Consider the following 12,451-nt stretch of genomic DNA (forward strand, 5'->3'; position numbering starts at 1 on the left):
GAACGATTGGCTTGTGGTGAACGAAGCTTTTCAATGACTGAACAGTCGGGGAGTCACTGCGCCGTCTACTGTATTGTATTGTCATTTTCCCAGTTTTGTATTATATCTAATATAATAACACTTATTTTACCATCCAGTTGCAGCACCTTCCAGGGCTGGCATTTAATGGTAAGTCAGGCTACAGGAAACATTTGGGAAAAATAACTTTAATAACTGCTAATCAATCTTTATGGACCGAAGGAATGACGCAAGACTCGCAAATGATTCATCCGTTGGGAACAAAACGTTTGAGCGACTCGGCTGTCGTGAGTGACTCCGGCATAAGATTTGTTCGTTCACATCCCTGCAACTGCCGAGACTCGGCTCTCTTTGCTAATGAAAAAGAGCCGTGAGCGGCGAGGTACGAGTCACGCGTACGCCCGACGAGCTCAGTGAGTGGGCGAGAGAGAGAGAAAAACGAGTGAGTCAGTGAATCCTCCGCTCGTGGATCAGAAAAACAAAGACTGAGGATTGAATTAATGAAAAAAATAAAAAAGGCCTTTGACATAATTCATACGGAATTTGATTGATATACCCTTTGCCCTTCCCCTTGATAAATCATTTTGAATGTGAATTTTACAACTCGGAGCCGGAGAACATAACAAATCTTCTTTTTTTTAAACGGAGTCACTGTCGAAGAGAAGAATCTCCAGGAACAGCCAAACAAAACCTCTCATCTCCAGACCCCCGGGCACGCGGAACGGTCCACGGAGGAGACACGCTTCACCGAACTCCAACTTTGACCTGCGGAAATCGTGCTTTTAAACCTAATTTGGGTTCATTGAGTCAGTGCTCATTTGCTGTGTATGAAGAGCGCGCGTGTGCCTTGGTCTTACCGCTAACAGTTTGCGCACGGTTTGATTTTGCTGCTGGTTTCAGGGCGAGGCTGGATCCCACCGTGCACAGCACCAGACTCCAAGACAGATTATAGCGCTACATTCCACAAGAAATTGGGTTTTGTACAGCGGGGGGGGGGGGGGGGGGGGGCTGGGTGTCACTGGCTGCCAGAAAGTCTCTTTTTTTTTGAGCCGGGCCTTATTGCATTATTTGTAGATTTTATTTCATTTTTCTCCACCATGTGTTGTTATTTACTTTATTTTTGTTTTTGCATATTACATGATGCCTCCTGTCGTTTGGGTTGGGCTGGGCAACATCCACATTAAAAGCATTTGTGTGTTTGTATGCCTGAAGAAGATGAATAATTGAAAACCTCACATCGTTCATTAAGAATTGAAAAAAGCAAACAAAACTTCTTACAGCAAAGCAAAAATGAGGAGAAAAAAAACCAAAAAACGCTCTTTACAAAGAGATGAGCAAATAACGCTTTCCAATCTCATTAATTTGAAGAGGATACGCTAAGTTGGCACATGTGCGCCGTTCCCCTCCCCGGCATTCACCTCTCGTGGTTTATTGAGTAAAATGCTGTTTAACATTTACACAAGCGGTGTTGGCCCGGTTGTTACCGCCCCCCTCGCACATGAACTCATATTGTCTGAACAGAGTCAATAATACAATTAATATGTCCTCCGACTTGCCCCAAATCGAGGCGGGGGGCGATAAAATGCTGAGGCGGAAAGTCCTGTTATCTAATCATACTCCGAGAAGCGGCCGCGCCTGTGGAAGAAGAAGTTAACGCGGAGCCACAATTGTTCTCTGTCCACAAGTTATTAGAATGGAAAATAGTGATGACGGCAAGATTTAAGGTGACTCACCATGGCTTTGTCTCCTCGGGAAGCGTTCGGCTCATGGTGGAAATGGACGGCTGATTAATTCCTTGGTCCTTTTGAATATATATCTATATCTATATGTATATCTAAATCTCTCTCCCTCACTCCATTCACTCTATTCCCTATATATATATATATATATATATATATATATATATATATATATATATATATATATATATATATAAATATATTAAAGTATATTGAATCTTGTAATTGAATATACCTGTGTCGGCCTGTGTCTATATTAGTTTGTAACCATCCTACTGTAACAACATTTGATTTGATGTGTCCCAGTTTCCCCCCCAAACGACTGACTGGATTTAATTACATTTTGACCGTGAGCCTGTTGAAGTGCATCTTGGTGCAATATTCCCCTATTCATACGTAGGCTTTACCAGTGTCCTTGGTGCTCCAGTGGTGGCTCTGAAAGGTCCCTCTCTCTCTCTCGCCCTCTCCCTCTGCCTTGACACCCGACCCTCCCTCTCTCCCCCTTTTCCCTCCCCGTCCTCTTAAGCTTCGCCGTCTCGTTCCGAGGCCCCGGCACTCGCGCCGCGGCCATAGAAAATAACTCTGCCGTAGCCTTTGTAGGTCAGGCAAATTACACGACATGTCATGTTGGTCGTGTAGCAGGTAGCCGGGCCCGTGGGAGATTTAGTGGCTTTAATTACATTTCTCTGGCCGGCCATCTCGGAGAAAGGGAATTAAATGGGACTGTTTTCTTAATCAGCTCTCACTCAGTGGGTAACTGCCACAGCTTTCCAAATGAAAAAGAGCATTCGACCGTAAACGCAGCGCTGCATCCAGTCATGCTTCTGCGGTAAACAACTGTGCGCGGGGATGTGCGTACAGGCGTGTTTGCGTGCGCGCGCATTTGTCCTCGTACGTAACGAGTTTTCAGGGATGGGACACCCGCCCGGTCCGGGGGCCCGGGCTCAGGTTCCAGAGCCGGGTGGAAATAGGTATCTATTGATCGCTGTGACTTGTATAGCGACGGGATACAGCCCCGCGGTGCTGTGCCGGTCCGCGGCGCTGGGAACACGGCAACACGCCCTCCCCCGGCGTGCGGGCAGATACATCTTATGCGTACGGCGGCGCTGAGAGCGGCTTTAGGAAGGAAAAACAAAGCTCGTGATTCATCGCGCGTACAAAGCTTATTACGGCCGTACAACGGATGATTGTACCAGCGAGGGAGGACACTGAGAACCGTCCCGTTATTACCTTTCTCCTCCTCTAGCAGCTTTACTCCCGCTGCCGCCTCCTCCATTCTCCTGCTCATTCAGAGCTTGATCCGCCGCCGCCGCCGCCGCCGCCTTTCTTCTTCTTCTTCTTCTTCCCACCCTTTCTTCGGTGATTCCTTTCTGCCCCTGTTTCCCTTTCTTTTCCCCCCAGTATCTTATCCCGCCCGCTCTGTCGTGTGCCTGGCGACTCGTAGGGGAGGCTGCGGCTGTGAATTTACAGCCCCATCAGGTGCTTCTAATGTATAAAGTCGAGCATATAATGGTTATTGAACAGGGGGAGAGTTATGGCGCATGGTATTTATATCCCCGGCCCCCGAGTCCGATAACACGATATTGAGATTGAGCTGTGCCGCCAAGCGTGAGGTGTTTCCAAAGGGGGATGCAAGGAGGCGGCGGCGGCATGCACAGCCGCTGTAGAGAGGAGTACCACGCAGTGGGGATACTATAAATGAAATACTGCCAGAGAGGTATAAGATAAGAAGTTCCCCCAGGAAAAAAGGTATTAATCCTGATGTATTATGACATGGTAATACTGGAGGTCAAGCAACGGGGTGAAGGTAGTAGTCCTGACCTTTCATCCCGGGCTGGGCGTCCGAGGCCAAATTTGATGAGGCCCAACCTCATCCCTTAAAAGTCTGCCGGGGCGAAGGCCGATATGGCCAAGCCAAAGCCGGGGAAGACGACGCCCTCGCGTAACCTGCTCGACAGCGACGTGTTGGTAAAACAGTCGAGGGCAAACTCAAGAAATTGGAGACACAAGGAGGGTGTCGCTGACTGGATCAATATTGTACGGTGTCAAGGGTGACACTGAGACGGGGCAAGCAGCAATACATGAAGAGCAACAGAGAGCGCCCGGGCCCAGAAAACAGTATCATCTGAGCCTGTGAGCTGGACAGTAAATACTCGACGGACAGACGGATGACTTTGAAGCATGAGATGGATGCACCCTGCTCCAAAAAACGAAAGTACTACCGTGTATTGCACCGATCCAGCTGCTTTTCCTCATTACTTGGACCTCTGGAGTGATGCTAATTAGCGAAATCACATGGTTGACTCAAAATCCCAGAGTGGGATTTCACTTTCCTGAGGAAGGATTGTCCAACCCTGCTTTACAGGAACATGATCTTCTCTATGAAGTAAAGCTCCTAACCCACAGAATAAAATGGCTCTCAAGCACCTTTCTAGATGCTCCTCCTCCTCTGTTTCTCGATGTGCACATATATATATATATATAATTTTTTTTTTAAATCTTATTTTATATGATTGCAGTGCCCTGTCAACGTCGGCTTCTGACACCTGAGTTTCCCACTGGGGATTGGTAGATTGAAGTCGCATCTTATCAAATCTTATCTCATATTATGCCGAGTTCAGACCACGTGATTCCGATTCTGACCTCAGGGAGCAAAAGCCCCAGACCGGTGGAAAATCATCGCGTGCTCCCGTGAGCGAGGCGCGCGCGGTGTGAACTGCTTGCAACGTGATCCGACTGCTCGAGACATCAGGCAGGTTTAATAATATCGGGATCAGGTAGGGAGTGATGCAACGAACCACAGCCAATGAGAGCAGACATGGAGTGACGAGGGGGTGGGGGAGTCACTCAGAGAGGCGGGAGCAGAAAATCACTACAGACCCATTTTACTTTTCTTCTCTAGGATTTTCATATCTTTCTTATTTATATTCTGCTTTTATTCACCTTTTTTTTTTTACAATCATTAAGAATAGAATAAAAAAAACATATCACGTCCGGTGTCAGTTCTCGTGTTTTTCCAGCGATTTCGTGACAACAACGTTAGTTTGGAAACCCGACAGACTCGTCGGGGATTCCTCCAGGTGAAAGATCGTGACGTATCACTCCTGTCGCCGATCGGTCCTGTGGCGCGCCAACCACAAGACTGCAAGATTCCCGATCACAAGACAGGAAGTTGTGCCGTGTGAACGGCACAGCGATGTGGCGGCCTCGAAAGTCGTGTAGTGTGCCCGCATGTAGAATTACATGTTAATTAGCCCTCAAGCTACAACTGTGAGCTCCACCTTAGGGAAGTCGGTTACAAGGCCCGCTGTGCTAGCAAGCTGACACATGAGCATATTGTAGATCCAATTGGAGCTTGGCTGGAGCCTCACAATGCCGGCCACCCTCTACCCTTGTCACTCCGCTGAAGAGATTGCGTTTGGCAAACCACAAAGGACACACTGTTACAGCAATCTTTTAAAATGCCTTTAATGTCGCTCTGAGGTTGAATTCTCCTGTGAAAAGCTGGAAGAATTGCAGGAAAGCTGAAGAGCGGTATGGGGCCCACGCAGGGCGACAGGAAGAGTGCGAGCCGTTGCCTGCAGCGTTAATGACATGTGTCATTAGTGCAGGCGTGACACGCGTCGGAGGGCGGAGCAGGACTCCAACCACAGCGTCCGCCGTGCCAGGCGCAGAGCATGAGATGAACTTCCAAAAAGATGAAAATAACATATTTCTGATATTTCTGAAGACAGAAGCATGGCGGGGTGAAAAAAAAAAATAATAATAAAAAACGAAAAAAATGGAATCCCAAAGGGAAACACCGCAAGAAGGGGATTTGGGGATAAGACGCAACGCCTCTTTGATGTCTTTAGTTCGACAAAAACAAATAATTCTAGATTCCAACCAAAAATTGCAATGCTGGTAGCGTTTTTATGGCAATTTCTGATGAAACAAACAAACAACAGAAAATCTATGCATGGGATCACTGTGCATTAATTTTACTGAAACAAACTGTAAACAAAACTTTTTTTTTAATGGGCAGAGCAGACATGTGAAGTTAGAGAAAGGAATAAGAGAAAATGGGAATAAAACTGAAGCTGAATAAGTTGAGCAGTAATTTGATAGCTACAGTACTATATCCTATTACGTGTGTGTGTGTGTGTGTGTGTGTGTGTGTGTGTGTGTGCGGGGTGTGTGTGTGTGTGTGTGTGTGTTTATCCTCAATGTGGCTTTTTAAAGGGAAATGGAATCAGGACAGGTCAAGAGGACCCAATTTCAATCATCCGGTGGTCAGCGGTGGCATCTGAAAGTAAAATAAAATAAAATAATTTTCTCTACTATTCTGCCAAAAATAAGGAGAACATTCCCCGTTCAGCCCTAAATGTAGCCCTCCCCCATCTGATATTCAACATCATTAGACTGACAACATGGTTTTGTGATTTGTTTTGCCTCCCAATGCTTTTTCGGTTCATTGAGCGTTCAGCCGACCAAGCCCCAAATCCCAATCCTCTGTCATTTAGTGGTTGTTGACCCAATCAAGCAAACAAGTCTATCTGTAAATCTGCCTCTTGTTTGCTTTCCTGCAATAATATCATTTTTTTCAAAGCAAAGCCCCAGAGACGGCTTTTCCCCCCTCTCCAAAACACAATGGAAAGAGGGATGTATCCAGGGGGCACAAACACAACAGGGCGGTGTCGTCGAGACTTTCTTTGAGAATATTTTCCTATGGTTACCCGTTAATGGATGGACCCAGCCCCGATTCCCGGCATTTTTCTTTTCTTTTCTTTTTTTTTGAATATATAATGAAATAGAGAGTTCGCATTGTTTCCCTCTTTGGGTATGAACCATTTGCCACCCGTCACCTTTGTGATTGACTGCAGTACAACCTCTCTGTGATACTGCTTACCAGCGGGGTTTTTTCCGCTCCCTGCCCGCGTCTCCGAAACCCGTCTACACAGCCATGTTTCAACGAAACCCGTTATGCAAATAACTGAATCCGCTTGCATTTCTCACCACATGAACACTGAAGGTGCTTCCGGTGTGATAATGTTCACCTGGCATAATTACCTCCCGCACATTTTGTATTGGGACGTTGCTGTCATTGTTTTATAAACACAGCACGACGTCTTCTTTGACATGAGTTAAAAACCGCCGATAGGGCCGTTTCAAATTGAACCAAATAACCAACAACCAAATAACCGCTGCTCATGATAAACAGAATGAGATTCAGAGTCGAGGAGGAAATTTGCCAATAGCCCCATCGAACCATTTCGCCATTCTCCAGCGACGTGGGCAGCCGGAGCAGCTGGGAACTCCGGGGCACGGCTACCTGTTGCGGTCAAGATGGCGGCGCGTCCACGGCCGGCGAGGAGAGTCTGACATCGAATAAGCCAACAAAAAACAAGATCTGTCATGGTAAGGAGGCCGAAACTGTAAAGACAGCGGTTGAATCATACCTCCCCCCTAGACATGACAGGTTATTACACCGCTTTCGCTTTGCCAATTGATTCATGCTCGGCGCCCCTGCGCTTTTTGTCACCTCTCGGCCACCGTAGGCTTGACGTATAATCATTTCTTGGAAGAGGGAGCAGCTTTAAATAAATAAGAACGATCCCGTGTTGTATATTTTCTTTTCTTCTGCCTGCCAACACACCACAGCGAGCATGAGCCTTGGGTTCTTCAACCCAACTCGCGCCGCTCATCTGAGGCCGGGGGGGGGAGGGCGGGGCCCCAACGAAATCGGCCGCCGATCCCATCAAAACTTCAGATGTGGCTCATTTCAAAGTCGGACTCGAGAGGCGTCGACGTGGAGCGCGTGGAAATCCCGCGTTCTCGGGTCAACAACCCTCGGCGGGGACTTGCGGCCGCTCTAGCGCCTCTGCAAAGTCCTCCTGTTTCTCGAGCGCACTCGGATCCCCCCCCCCCCCTTGCCCCGCCCCTCTTGCCATGTTCCCGCGGAGGTGAATCCTTACTCGGCTTTAACACCGTGAAAAGCCGGCCCGGCGCACGGAGGCCATTTTCGAGTTGTGGAGGACAATTATGCGCACTTCTGGGAACAATAAACAACTTGAGTTTCTCCGCCGACGGAACTGGAGCGTCGCCGAGGCAACGTCCTTTGCCGCTAAGAGAAGCGCTGTAAGCCGGGCAGAGCGCCTGAGCCGAGGTGAGAAGGCGTGAGGTCGGACGCGGGATCGGGGTTTGGAAGTAGAGACCTACGCTGAGATTTTCCGGAAATGTTTTCCACGCAGTTGTCAGGTCCCCGCTGGGCGACATCTTCGAGACAAGCTTACACCCCGCTTTTCTGTCTGCCCCCGTAGACAGAAATCAATAGGCCGGCCTTTCTTCACAACGCTGACCCAAATTAAATAAAAAATCCATAGAGACGTAAAACAGAAGGGGGAAACAAAACAAACAACTAAATGAAAGCATTGATTCCCGGGATGCATATGGCTTTGTCGCGCGACGGCACATTTCATAATTATAACTATCGATGGCTGTACAAGGAAAGTCACTTTGAGGTCAGTGCTGGAGATTAAGGATGGGCTCCAGGAAGTTTGATGCTAAATGATTTCAGCTAGCCAGGCTTGGAAGGGAGCCGGGAATGGTCAGAGAGTATTATGTGCCATGGAAAATACCATTGATTATAAAATATTTCATGTTAACTTTGCTTTTCTTCCTCGTTCTCTTCTGACCTCTTCGCATAATTATGTGTTTGAGTGGAGCGGATGGCAGACAGGAAGTTATGGCTGACATTGCTTTATTATGCGCTTCACAACCCCGCGTGGCCTTCTGCCTCCCACGGTTTTCTTCCTGACACTAGATTATGAAGGTCGCACGTAGTCAGTCAATAATCCACGCCTGGAAATTCATTCCAATTAACAAGCATCACACTCAGAGGGGAACAGGTCAATCGATCTATCCTCTCTATCTATCTATCTATCTATCTATCTATCTATCTATCTATCTATCTATCTATCTATCTATCTATCTATCTGTCTGTCTGTCTGTCTGTCTGTCTGTCTGTCTGTCTGTCTATCTATCTATCTATCTATCTATCTATCTATCTATCTATCTATCTATCTATCTATCTATCATCTATCTATCTGTCCGTCCGTCCGTCCCTTACATGTTCGCAATGGTGCTCAAGTCAATTCCAGAGTTTGTGCTCCGAGTCGCCCTTTCTCTCTCTCTCTCTCTCTCTCTCTCTCTCTCTCTCTCTCTTCTCTCTCTCTCTCTCTCTCTCTCTCTCTCTCTCTCTCTTTCTCTCTCTCTCTCTCTCTCTCGCTCTCTCTCTCTCTCTCTCTCTCTGGCAGATTGTACTGTGCTGCACTAGGAACGTTCTGTTCAGAGTGTTCCAATCACACAAATCAGACATCGCTGTAACCAGCAGATGCGGCCTTCCAGCTGATCACCCCTTTCTTGCCTCTAAGTGCAAATATACGCATGAATAGGTTTGTGTTTCTGGGGATCCAGCTATCTCTCGCAATCTATTTCTGAATGTACGTAACACAATTGTACGTCTCTCGATTGTTCCCCAGATATTGTGAATTCGAATTTCTAAATTGAGGAAAGGGGGACATTTATTTGACACTCATTTTGAGACGCGGTTTTGGCGATAGGACTCTGCGATGTATCAGTGTTAATACCTAGATGAGTATGTATACAGTATATATACAGAATATATATGGAGGTGGGTTTCTGAGCGGCGCAGTAGAGACCATGCCCCCATGGTGGAGTCCTGGTGCTGCTGGTGATGGAGACTATGCTGAAGGATAACCGTCGGGAGAATCCGGTGAGGCTTGCTACTGGTGGGGATGAGGTGGAGGTGGGCGGGCTTGAGCACAGCGTCTGAAATGACGTAAGGAGAGAGGAGCAAGCCGCCCTACAAATACTGGTGGGGGAGCCGTGCGTTTGGCTCACTGCAGGGTGTGGCAGCCTGTGATTGGTTGTGGCTGACTGCCGGTGCAGTCAAATGCTACCTGGTAGCCCTGACTGAACGTTGCTGAATCACCGTGTAATAGGTACAATAGGCTTGCAAACAGCCCTCTGCAATTTGTCCAATAATTAAGTTTATTGTTTCGATTTTGGGGGTTTTTAGGGAATTTGTGAACAGATTGATAGAATGTACTGTAGTAGAAAGGGTTTTGTAGAACACTCTTTTCCTAGAATATACAACGGACATAATAGGTGTTTTCGCACCGCAGCAACTCTTCCATAGTTCCAAGAACTTTTGGAAGAACCGTCACTTAGGTTGTGTCCATGGGAACTAGGGATGATCATAGTTCTTAGAACACCGTTCTTGAGGGACTTTTTTTTTAACTCCAACTCCAGCGCAGGGACTAGCCGGCACAAGAGGAGCCTTCAGTGACTAAGTGCACGGTAATTGGTCCCTCACCCCTGGTACTGAGGACAGTCCGCCCGATCGAGTCGCAAAGCTCCGGGCGGGAACCAGCCCACGTACAAGTAATAAAAAATAACGATTAAAAATAAAAACCTATAAAAATAGAATTTATACTGCAGATGTATTTATTTCATTTACCAACGTTGATTGAATGAAACAAAAAAAAATCCCTGTGCAGTGTCCCGATGCGATCCCTTGCCTGAGGAAGGTCAGAACGACACGTTCTTCTAGGTCTAATATGAGTGAAGATTCGGCGACTGGGTTGCTTATTTCTCGCCTCAAATTTGTTCAGAAACAGATTTTTACACGACTGATATGGTGAAATCAGTGAAAGTTGACAGACAGGGTATCTAGTTCTCGGGGGAACCTCCCCAGTTCCTAGTTCCCCTCAGGGAGTCCCCAGAACTGTTTGGTCCGAAAATGCCTGATATATGAACGTACAATTCAAAATGCGTTACAGTGGTACCTCGACTTAAGGCTCCGACCTCTGTAATTCGTTCTATAAGATTGGTGGTATGTTAAAACAGTCGTATGTCGAAGCAGTTTTTCCCATATAAATGAATGGCAACTCGTCCAATTCGTTCCGTGCACATAAACATAATAAATTTACACTCGATTTGAACCTTTTTCACATGAAACCATACTGGAAGTTCTAAACAATAAGTAAGCCTTGTGAAAAATAATAAATAACAGTGTACAGTCATTTAAAGAGGCACCTTACCTTTTTTGGTGACGACCGATGGCGTACTGGAGACGAAGAGTGTGGAGGAGGAGATGAGGGGTTACTGCATGGAGGAGGAGGGTGAAGCCCCCTCATCAACATTTTGCGATTTTTCACTTTTGGATGTCTTATTTTCTTCCATCACATCTTCATTTCGCTATTTTACACCACTTTGAACCTCGCTTTTTTTTAGGTAGCGTTCAACCCACACTTGCTTTTGCCTACGCTCTTGAATGGCTTTAAAATATGCAACAACATTATCATTACACAAATGAAGTTGACGATTTACCACTTCTTTATTTGGGTGATGTTTTCTAGCAAACTCCTGAAGTTTCTCCCAACCCTGAAAGAACGACCGTAAATCGGCATTTGATATCACGTCCTCTACCTCCGAAGAAGAAGAAACTTCTATCTCCAACTGCCTCACTTGTTCTCCTTGCAGCTGTTGGAGTTCCTCCGACAGAGATGTTGTCGTGGTCCCTCAAAAAATCCCTCGGTCTTAGGTCGGTGCTTTCCCTGATGTCAAAACATCTTTCAAGGAGGGCTTTTTGTAAAATGTTTTTTGAGGTTGGAAATAACTTGCTGGTCCATAGGCTGCAGTAACGGTGTGGTGTTGGGAGGAAGGAACTTTATTTTCATGAAGCTAAATTCCTCACACAACTCGAGTCCAAGCTCTGGAGGATGACAGGATGCATTATCCATGAAAACTGCAGCATTGAGTGGCAGATTATTTTCCAGAAGGTACGTTTTGATTGCTGGACAAACAACCTCATTCATCCACTCCCTAAAAATAATGCGAGTGACCCAGGCCTGGGGATTGGATTTCCAATAAACGTCAAGTTTATTCTTCTGTACCTTGTACTTTTTGAATGCGCGCAGACTTTCGGAATGATAAACCAACAAAAGGCTTAATCCTCAGGTCACCACTCGCATTCGCACAAACACAAAGTGTGAGACGGTCCTTCATGGGCTTATGGCCGGGCATCATGGACTCTTCGGCAGTGATGTAAGTCCTATTTGGAAGCTTTTTCCAGAATAATCCAGTTTCATCGCAGTTAAATACCTGCTGAGGGATCAAGCGATTTTCGTCGATGAATTCCTCGAATTCCTTAAGGTATTCTTTATTCCTTATCTGAACCGGCTGCCTCTCCGTGAGCAGCAGCACTGTGAATTCCCGTCCTCTTTTTAAACTTATCAAACCAGCCGCGACTGGCCTTGAACGTCTCCTCTTCCGATCTGAGTTTTTTGCCGTACATCGTTGTACAGTCGCCTTTGCCTTTTCGCGAAGAATTTCTTGGGCGACCGGATCTCCCACCAACTGCTTTTCATTCACCCAAGTGAGCAGCAACTTCTCATCTTCATCCCGTAGTTTTGGCCGCAACTTTGTCAGGATGCTAACCCCCTTCGCAGCGTCGGCCATCTTGAGCTCTTCCTTCTTCTCAAGGATGGTTGCGATTGGTGGCCGTCGTGTGGCCATATTCCCGAGCAGGTTGAGTCACGCGCATCACCCCGCTCATATTTCTCTGTGATTTCCTTCTTAGTTTCAATGGGAATCATTGCCTTTTTCTTTTTCCCCATCATCCTTCTTCT

At 46.7% G+C, this 12,451-nt stretch overlaps 1 protein-coding gene across 3 annotated transcripts in view; it reads left to right on the top strand.

Annotated features, from left to right (window-relative positions):
• Nucleotides 1-12,451, top strand: part of pcdh9 (protocadherin 9) — a gene marked incomplete at both ends in the record, with an annotated part of 258,711 nt that overhangs the window by 89,526 nt on the left and 156,734 nt on the right. The gene's annotated exons all lie outside the window — the stretch shown is intronic.

Source organism: Zeus faber (assembly GCF_960531495.2).
Source record: "Zeus faber genome assembly, chromosome: 3".
In the NCBI taxonomy this organism is placed as follows: domain Eukaryota; kingdom Metazoa; phylum Chordata; class Actinopteri; order Zeiformes; family Zeidae; genus Zeus; species Zeus faber.